The 10017-nt window shown below is 42.4% G+C and overlaps 1 long non-coding RNA gene across 2 annotated transcripts in view; it reads right to left on the reverse strand.

Moving 5' to 3' along the window:
• Positions 1-10017, reverse strand: part of LOC135308639 (uncharacterized) — a 71954-nt gene that overhangs the window by 20186 nt on the left and 41751 nt on the right. The window contains exon 1 of one of the 2 annotated variants that reach the window (XR_010369018.1): positions 2189-2328. The exons of the other annotated variant lie outside the window; for it this stretch is intronic. This is a non-coding gene — a long non-coding RNA (uncharacterized LOC135308639). Of the gene's footprint in view, positions 1-2188; positions 2329-10017 lie in introns of those variants that run through there. 2 annotated transcript variants of the gene reach the window in all.

The raw sequence follows: 10017 nt of genomic DNA on the forward strand, positions 1-10017 counted from the left end.
CCAAATTTCACTGCTTAAGGAATTTCTCAAGGAGTAATCACAGCAGTTTTGAGAGCACTGTTGTAGTTGTTTTCCCCATTACAAAAAAATATTTGGATACGATGTCAAATGTCCTCCATCAGCTCCTCAGAGCCTAAAGCAGGGAGATGTTCAGCACAGCTGTGGCAGGGCTCCAGCAGTGGTAGGAGGAAAGCTTTGTCCTGTCTGCCAAGAATGTCAGGCAGGAGATGGAGAGCAGCAAGCTGAACTTTGCCTTACATAGCGGCTGACAAGGCCAGAGGTCTGTACAGCTTTCATATTTTCATTTGGCTTTACTTGCTTACAGAACTGTTAACTCAGTGGGAATCCAGGAGGAAAAAAAGCTTTCATTGTAAGTAACTAATTCATACAGTGCTAAGCCTGTAGTCAGAGGTCAGCTCTCACTCTGGTACCCAGCTACTACAGAATTCTTTTAACATACCTTCTCAAAAAGACTTCCCACACACACCACATATTGCCTGACAGAGTAGATTTATTAATCTCTTAACCTAAAGGGCCTTGATTTGTCAGAAACACACAAGAGAAAACCTCACATGACATGTCCCCACATTTGTATTTCACTGGTGAGGTTTTAATCTTGCTCATGAACAGCTGAGGGAACATGGGAGCCCCCAAACCTTCAACAGTCATTTTCTTGTTACCTTTACCAAAGGACAATTTACATATTCTTAGAAGAGTTTTATTTTGTTAAAAATTTCTTGGTTTGTTGCTATTCTGGTGCCTTGATGTGACATAACACTCATTCTTTCCATTTCATTTTCATAAACCTTTTACCCCTCTAAAATACAAATGAGAGGACTGGGGGTATTGCAGTCAGGAAGTTTTGGTGGGAATTTAGTTTAAATCACAGAGCAGCTTCAAACAAAATACACAGATTTTCCTCTTCACTGCAGTAAAGAGAAACAAGCAAGTAAGTTGTTTGGGGTCTGACATTTCATAACCTTTTAATGTTCTGCTTTGCAGAGTTACTCTTGATTAGAGATAACTTTGTATAAGGCTCAGTATTTTGTCTTTCCCAAAATATATTTTGGAGTGTGTGTTCTTCTGTTGTTAATTTTTGTTGTTTTTGCCTTAAGTGCTTGAGCCTGAGTAGACCCATGTGTTTGGGATGTTTTTCTCCTAGCCAAAAGTCTCTTTTCCCCCAGCTCAGTCACTGAATCAATACCTTGTTCCACTGACTAATGGACACTTCATATTAGGTCCAGATCATGGACTGGAGCTGCAAAGGCATTTTGGTGCCTGACTCCTGCATGAACAACAGGAATCCCTCCCTCCACTGAGAACTGTGCTGATTATTTTTCACCTTTTCAGCAAGCACTGCACTGTCAGGTCGGGTTCTTTCCACCTCTCATTCCCAGCCCCTCCCTGCAGAGGAAATACCATGAAATGTTTTTCCAGAGGAACATGTTTGATTTTACAGATCATGTTTGATTTTACTGGAAGTTGCCCACACAGGCTCTTTTCCTCTCCATGCAAGGAATGGGGTGAACATGCCAAGGGGCATCAGATGTGTTTTACCCTGAAAACTGTGAAGGAACCAGGAAAGCTGAGTTATGGAATAAGCAGACTACTGTAGCAAGGAGGCCAAAGGCTTTTCCCACAGTGCAACACCAAATCAGGATTCTTCCCAGGGAAGGTCCTTCACATGCTATGAGCCAGTGACCACTAAGACGGCAAAGTTAGTAAAACTAATGTGGTTCAGAATTGACCCTGCCATAGATTTCAGCTATATTTAATTCAAATTAAATATCTAACAAGAATTGAAGTTTGTTAAAGAGTGCCACAGATAATTCCATTCAGCAGGAACACCTTTAGTGATCACTGTATCCGAGTTCTCTCACTATATTGTATAAACCAATGTTTTCCCACACTGACTAATGAGTGATGCATTAATGGAATTACTATATAACCACAGATAAAGGAAGAAAGGAAAACCATTACTAAGAAACATGTGATACCATGAGTCTTAAAATACTCTTGAGATAGGTCTGAACTACTTGCTGGCTAAGAAACTGCTGAATCATGCCCTCAGACTCATACCAAAAATAGCATTGCATTTGGCAAAGCACATACAAGCTATTAATATTCCCTATTGTTCCAACCTGCTGATTAGCTGCTGGTCACAAATGATGATAAAGCATTCTCCTACCTTTTCTGTCTCCTTGAGAGAAAGAGAATAGCAAATATGTTTTCTCTTACAGTAGTTCTCCCTCTCACAATATCAGCTTTTAACAGAAAGGTCCCAAAACCTTTTCAAAGCATTCTGTGAGCTCTCTGCAGTTAGCACACCTCAGACACAGGTGTGCCTTCTTACCTAGAATTGATGGGTAGCAGATGTCACTCATCTCCCACCTGTGAGACTCCTCTGGTGAGACTGATTTTCTCAGTACATGATCTGTAAGTTATTTCTTAGAACTAAGGGGAGAAAAGGACATTTCTTGATCATTTTAGACTGCGTTAATGTGAGGAAAGTGATTCTCTCTGAGATCCAGGAAAAAGTGACTGCTTAATGCCCTTAATGAAGAGGGAAGGGTTTTAAAAAGTTGAGTTGAAAAGCTCCAGCTGGAATTAATTATGTTCTCTAAGAGGCTTTGTAATTACTGTGTTTCCTGGCCTTCAGCATCACCTAGGTGAAAGGACAGGCAGGAGCTGCCTTCTGAGCTTCCTTGTGTGCCTCATCACCTTCTCCCTTATTCCTGCTGGCCTGGTGAGACAGAGCCCTAGACTGAAGTCCTGGGTTTATCAGCAGCAAGGGTGCCATGCAGGCTGCTGGGCTGGACTTGGACACGTCTGTCTGAGGTGGCTGGACACCCCTCTTCCAGCAGCACAAGGGCCACCCTGTTTCCTGCCCCTGTGCCAGTGTGCAGGGCCCCTCGCTGGGGCCCCTGCTGCCAGCTTCACCCTGGGACTGTTAAGGATAGGGCTGGAGATAAGGGAAGGAATAAGCCAGGTAGAGCACTTCATCAGAAGTGCCAGGGGACAGGCAATGCAAAATTGTAGAGGGCAGACTAAGAAGGGAAGAAATATTTTCTCAGTGTGAGAGTGCTACTTCCCACCTCTCTGGCTGACTTAACCTCTCCACAGTGGCTGACTGCCATCCACGTAGTATCTGACTATTTCAAACATCTTGGTGTTTTTAAGAAAAACAGAAAGTGTATTGCCATTTAACAATCTGCTCTGTTCCCTTTACCCAAGAGTTTGGGTATCACATAAAGAAATGTTCTCATGCCTTTTTTAATACAGGAGGGGTAAGAAAAACATCTGTGGTGCCACAGAGACTTGAAGTTGCTGCTCTTGCATTTTATCTGTAACTTAGATTATGTAAATTTTCTTACAAATAAAATCCATCTTTGAAAAGCAAAATAATCTCTAGGCAGGAATAGTGGGTGGCCCAGCTCCCCAGTCTCTGTGGAGGGCAGTTCACTCAGAAAGCAGAGGGTGGTGTTTCCAGAGTTTCCTTTACGGAAATGGAACTTGTGGGAGGCTGGGCACATGGGGTCTGCTGAAGAGACAGGCTGAGTTAATTTGCTGCTTTAGCAAAGCTGCTGTATTCACGTGGCATAGGGGGTTATAGGTACTCTGTGCCACCTATTTCTGCTGTACAGAATGAACCCTCAACACATGATAATCACAGTTAACTTTGTGCTGTGTATTTCTCACAAGTTCATGAGTAATTCATTGAACTCTTCAGCACAGCTCTAACTAGGTAATTCCTCTTGGTCTCTGTTTGATAGGCTGCTCTTTCTGCTGAAATCCCCAAACACGTTTTGCTTCATGATCTTAGTCTTTTAGATTTCAACAGCGAGTAACTGAAATGTTCATAATTCAGAAATGGTGATGCTCTGCAGTCACTGAGCCTGAGACACAACCAACCTTTAATAATTAGCTTTCAGTCAGTGTCAGTGGGATGGTACATGACTCTCTTAGTCCAGGTGACCTCAGAGGCAGCACGAGGATCTAGAGGCAATTTACTGCAGAGGACCAAGTGATGCTTCAGAGCAAGGCACCAGGGAAAGATGGGAATGTTCATAGAATAAATTGAAGGTCTGAATGGTGCAGTGATTTAAATGACTAAAAGAGAGGTAATCCCATGAAACCAGTAATCCTTAATCTGCAGCATGTCCTGTGTCACACACTCCTGCTGGGCTGCTGCACTTCCTTCTTCCTTTTATTATCCCAGTCTCCCATGCCTGTCTTTTTATCAGTCTTACTTTGCTTCTCTGTGAAACCCAGCCAGAACTGTCTTGCTCACTTCAAACTAATGCTTGTACTTCAGCCTCCAGGACTGGCTTACTTTCTCCATCCTGTTGTTTTGTGATTGTAGCCAAACTTCTGGCATAATTTATTTAGCATGATGTAACTTAAGAATCACTGAGTCATCCTCAAGGACATCTAATAATGCCTTGTATCACTTCCTCAGGATGGTCTTGAGAAACTAGTCTTTCCCTTTTTATTAACAGTGTCATTCGCAGATATAAGCAAAGTTAGCTGAATAAAAATGCACTGTAGGAATTGATACAGTACAACTGATACTGACTGAAGTGAGATATTCCTCACTATTTTATTGCTTAAACTTTTACCCAGTAACAATCTTCACAAGCAGCAATATATAATTACTAAATCATGTTTAATGTATCTAACAAGAAGCAGGAAAGCATACTAATATCCTCCTATTCTGAAGTATTAGCAAGGAGGATTAGAATTTTATTTTTTTGTTACTGATTTTGTCTTTTAATAAAGAGAATTAGAAGACCAAAATGGTAATAATCATTCTCTGACTATGTATTTTTGTTAATTCAGTACAACATTTGCTTGTTGTTTTCTCCCAATGTGAAGGTTCTTGGAATTTATAATAGTGTATGGAGATCTCCACAGAATTACCTCAAGTAATGCTGAAGTATGATCCCAAGAAATACTGCACACCTTAAGTGAACTACAGAAATAAAAGTTGCTGTTGCCTTGGCCACCATGTTTGACACTAGGTCACAAGGGTAGTCCATGGAAAACCACTGGGAACCCTGCTGGGTGCCCCCAGTTGGCTGCCCTCTTTATCCCTCTTTTCTGGTGTGAAATTTGTCACTGAATACAAAGTTATCTTCAGCAAATACGTGACGCACTGGGAATGTACAGACTGAGAGATCAGCACCCAACCTGAACACACAGGCACAACCTCCATGTGTGGAGCTCTGTGGATGTGGAGGAATGTGACGAGGGTTGAGGAGATTGCTGACCTGTGCTTCAAATCCTTTGTGACATTTGAGAGGATTTGCCAGAAAGTGCTGAGGTTACTCACATGATCTTCTAGCACTTCTGTTTCCATGCTCTGATACTGATCTAATCTCTGTCCTCTGGGACCAAGTGGGAAATGCCAACTAGACAGTGGAGGCAACATGAAAAAGGAGTACAAAATCAGACTGAAGTTACAGCTTTCTGCCAAACATCCAGCTGTCAGCCTTGGTCTCTTCTCTTTGCTTTGCTCCATTTAGATAAGACAGCATTTAGATTTTATCACAGCTAAACAGATAAAACAAAACTGTACATTCCTATATAGCCCTGAACTTCAACTGGTAACCTGTACTAAGAATCCAAGTAAATAAGCCATGTTACCATTTTCTTACTGAAAATTTATTCTCTGTTAGCAAAGCAGAACTGGATAAGAATTCATTATTTGTAGAGGGAGAACATAGCTAAGCAATCACCTTAAGAAAAGGACAATCTTCTTCTTTTCTAATCAGGTTGCCTTTGGTGTGAAACCAAAGACTAAGCTTCCTCAGGTCTGATTCTGCTATTCACAAAGGCTGTTCCTCATTGTGTCCACACAGTCATAAAAAAATAAAGAAAATAGAGGAAACAAACAGTGGGAGAACAGTTTCTTTTCCCTCTTTTGGCTAAGATGAGCCTAATGACACAGATTCAGGGGAAGGAATTAAAGGTGATGAAATGCATTTTGTAGTTACTGTGAATTTTGCATGGAGGCTGTTGGCATCTGCCAGCATCAGGCACTAATCAGAACAAAAAAAAAAAAAGGAAACAAAAAAGCCAAAGCATGACTGTACTTCTTTGACAACTGAAAATCCCTGACAAGGCTATCCTTGGATAGTAAAGGCATTAAAATTATAGTTAAAGCTCCTTGATGGATGCAAGACAAAAATGGCTTTATAGTAAGATACAAGAGAAACATTGTAAATAGAAAGTAAAAAAGGCTTCCCATCACATACAAAGTTTCTCAGTATTCCAGAGGGGGAAGAAACTTTACAAAAGACATTCAGGAGATGTTCTTATACAAAACCTTTCTCCCTGGAGAAGCATTTCTTTTTCCTTTTTTTTTTTTTTCACATTCCTTTGATGGGCATATACTACCAGCACTATTTTGTGTGTTTCCCTCCAAGAGCTGTTTGTATTCCAAGAGCCTCACTGTGTATAGTGAGGCTGTAGGAGAGTTTTATACCACCCATTCACACCACAGATACCTTGCGATTATCCTCAAGGTATCTGTGGAGTGAAAATTGTGAAATTTGCAGGGGGTTTGTGCAAAGCAGCTGTTGTCTGTGCTTAGACAGCCCCTAAGGAAGCTCCACAGCCTGGATGGGGGGCTTGGTGTCTCTTTGATCCCCAGCTGTGTCACAGTTTGCTCCCATCAGGCATGGCTAAACAATGCCAAGGTCAGTACAGGATGACAGGGAATAGTATATTGCAGTCAAGCAAATAAAGCCAAAACTGTCCCAAAGAATGAATTCTTTATCTTGATTGGTTTAGAAGATAAATGGACTGCAGCACACTTCATACTGTAAACATTAACTTTGACTGGCCTTACTCCAATAGCAGCTGAACCAATATTTCTAACATGCACTTCTCCTCCTCCCTCTTTCCTCTGTCTTTGGACAGACCACATATTTGTATAACTCCCTGTCAGTTTTTACATGTGATGTGGTTGGCCAGTGGAAGGAAGCTCACAGAAATTAAGGAATTTATACATAGTATTTACTTTTTCAGCTGCCTGAGAACCAAATTGTGCTTTTCTAGAAGCTCGCCCAAAAAATACACAATCCCAATTCTCCAAGAGCTGCAGCTCTTCCCTAAGTCAGCAGGGTATCAACAGCTAAAGGAGCCCAAAGAAGGAGGCTGGACAGATGTACACATCAAATGCAGGCAGGCTCTGCACAGGAATATTATGTGAACATTCTGAAAAACAGTGAAGATTTGCTGTATTAGCATTTGTGGTAATTGTTTTGACAGTACTAAAAAAATACCCTTAAATTCTTAAAAAGCTTCCCAAACATTTTACTAATCCTGCAGAAGTACTTTTAATAGCAAGTCCAGAAATTGCTTATAAACTGAAGGCAAACAGTAAGAATAGTCCACTGCCTCAAGCAGCAGGAAACACTGAACTGGAAGAACTGTAGAAATACATCACATGTAATTGGATAAAAACAGAGCTGGGAGAAAATGGTACCAGCTCTTGAATATTCAAATTGGAAACTCCACAACTTGCAGAGTTTCAAGTATGCTGTAATCTGACTTGGCTAATGCCTGCCTTCTAGAGCAAGATTACTCATTATTTCCATCCTCTTTTACACAGGCAGGTATGGTTAGCACATCACCTCAGTCTCTAAATGTCCTGAATTCTTTCACGCATTTCACAGCATTCCAGGATGGGTGAGGTTGGAAGGGACCCCTGGAAGTCACTTGGTCCAACCTCCTTGCTCGAGCAGGGTTCCCCAGAGTGCTTTACTCAGCATTTCCCAGAGCTCTGACTGCAGCTGTTACACTGTTCTGGCTTCTCTTTGGTTATCACTGCTATTCAAGACAGATACAAAGGAAAAATTGGATGCAAGTCTCCATTTTTTATAATTTCAAAGAGAACAGCATCCTGTATGATTCAACTAATGAAGCATACATGCTACAGATCCTATTTCCATTTATTTTTCACATTTACCCATGTTTTCTCTTTGTTATGCTATAACCTCACAATTGCTTTCTACAACAGGGGATGTTGTAGGCATTCCCTACCCAGTATTTGAGGAGTCAGTTGGTTGTGCCTAAATGTAGAGCCTTGCACTGAATTTCAACTTATTTTTTTCTGCGCTACTTCATCAGTTTGTTACAGTGTGCTGTTGGCAATAGACATACTGACATTTCAGACAGGACCTATTTTTACCCACTTTTTTCCAAGGACACAGAACTTACTCAATCACACTGCTCTCTGCCACCTCCTTCACTTCCTGACAAACAGCTTTTGAGCCACTTGGTTAATTCCATCTGAATATGATGAAAGAGAAAGGTCTCAAAGTTTGACTTCGGCAGGTAGGCAGAGCAGAAGCCTGGGACTGTTCGGGTCCCCCAAGGTCTTTGGCAGAGCTGTTTGTCCTGTCAGCTGGTCCATCCCTCCCCCGGAGCGCTCACGGGGCCCGAGCACACGTGGCACTGCCCAGGATGGGAGCAGGGGCTCTGCTCTGCTCTGTGGGACTCCCCAGGATCAGGATGGGAGCAGGGCCCCGTTCTGCTCTGTGTGACTGCCCAGGATCAGGATGGGAGCAGGGCCCCGTTCTGCTCTGTGTGACTGCCCAGGATGGGAGCAGGGCCCCGTTCTGCTCTGTGTGACTGTCCAGGATGGGAGCAGGGCTCCGCTCTGCTCTGTGGGACTGCCCAGGATCAGGATGGGAGCAGGGCTCTGCTCTGTGGCACTGTCCAGGATCAGGATGGGAGCACGGCCCCCTCTGCTCTGTGTGACTGTCCAGGATTCCAGGATCAGGATGGGAGCACGGGGCCTGCTCTGCTCTGTGGGACTGCCCAGGATGGGAGCAGGGCTCCGCTCTGCTCTGTGGGACTGCCCAGGATCAGGATGGGAGCACGGGGCCCGCTCTGCTCTGTGGGACTGTCCGAGGGCACTGGAAATATCCTGTTATGTTGTCTCCCTCCCTCCTGACATGAACAACGACTTACCATGAAAAAGTTGGGATATATTCTGAGCCACTCTTTAACACGTATTTTGCTGTTGTGGGTGGGGTTTTTTGATCTTAATGGGTCATGCTTAGATATCTACTGTCCCTTCTATTTCCCTTATCAGCCAAAGGAAGGGACTCGGATTTTGTAAATGTAACTTCCCTTACATTTTATACAAAGGATTAAGAACTCTTACCTCTGCATGCGTGAAAACAGATTGCTCCATCACCCTATACCAAGAGTAAAAAGCACACAGTTGCACGCTTCCCTTGTGACCACAAGGGAAATAAAGTTTAACTAGAAAGAAATATTGACCCACACAAGGACAAGCTGCAGTATTTGAAAAAGCATTACTGAGCAGCATGCACTTTGTCCATACTGCCTGCAAGCCTTGAAGCAAATATCCTTGTTCAGGTTTCTTTGCCTTTCAGAGAAGCAAAATGGTGTCTTTAAAAGCAGAAGCTGAAGGCATAGTCTTATTGCAGGAATAAAATACTTTTTATTATTCCATCCAGTTAAAGCAGGAAAGAGAATGTGTAACTACAGAGGGCAAGACAAAAAAGGACTATTACTCTAACTTACTACTAACTTCTCTAGTACTAAGTACTTGAGAACGACATGAATGCAGAGTACAGCACAATATATTCCTGGAGAATCTGAAAGTAGGCCAGCCTTGAGACAGACAGACAGGCATTGCCACCTCCAGAGTGCTAGATTCAGAAAAGCTACACCCACTAGTTGCACTCTTCTCTAGCAGAAACAGTCTTTACTCTGATTCCTAGGACACCCACCATGTACAGAAGCAAATACAGAAGGGACTGTAGTCTTTTAAAATTACTAGATATGAACCTACTTACTCCTTTGGAATTTCTGAGCTGGATTTCTCAACAAATAAAACAGTTCAATATGAAGGGTCCGAGTTCACTGTTTTTCCTTTAAGAAGATTCAACTTTCATACCGCATTACCAGTGCTCACTTTATAAAAATGCTTTTGAAAACAAAAGCGGTTAAATATTTCAGAGAAGAATACAACAG

This window comes from Passer domesticus, chromosome 10 (genome assembly GCF_036417665.1).
Source record: "Passer domesticus isolate bPasDom1 chromosome 10, bPasDom1.hap1, whole genome shotgun sequence".
NCBI classification, from domain to species: domain Eukaryota; kingdom Metazoa; phylum Chordata; class Aves; order Passeriformes; family Passeridae; genus Passer; species Passer domesticus.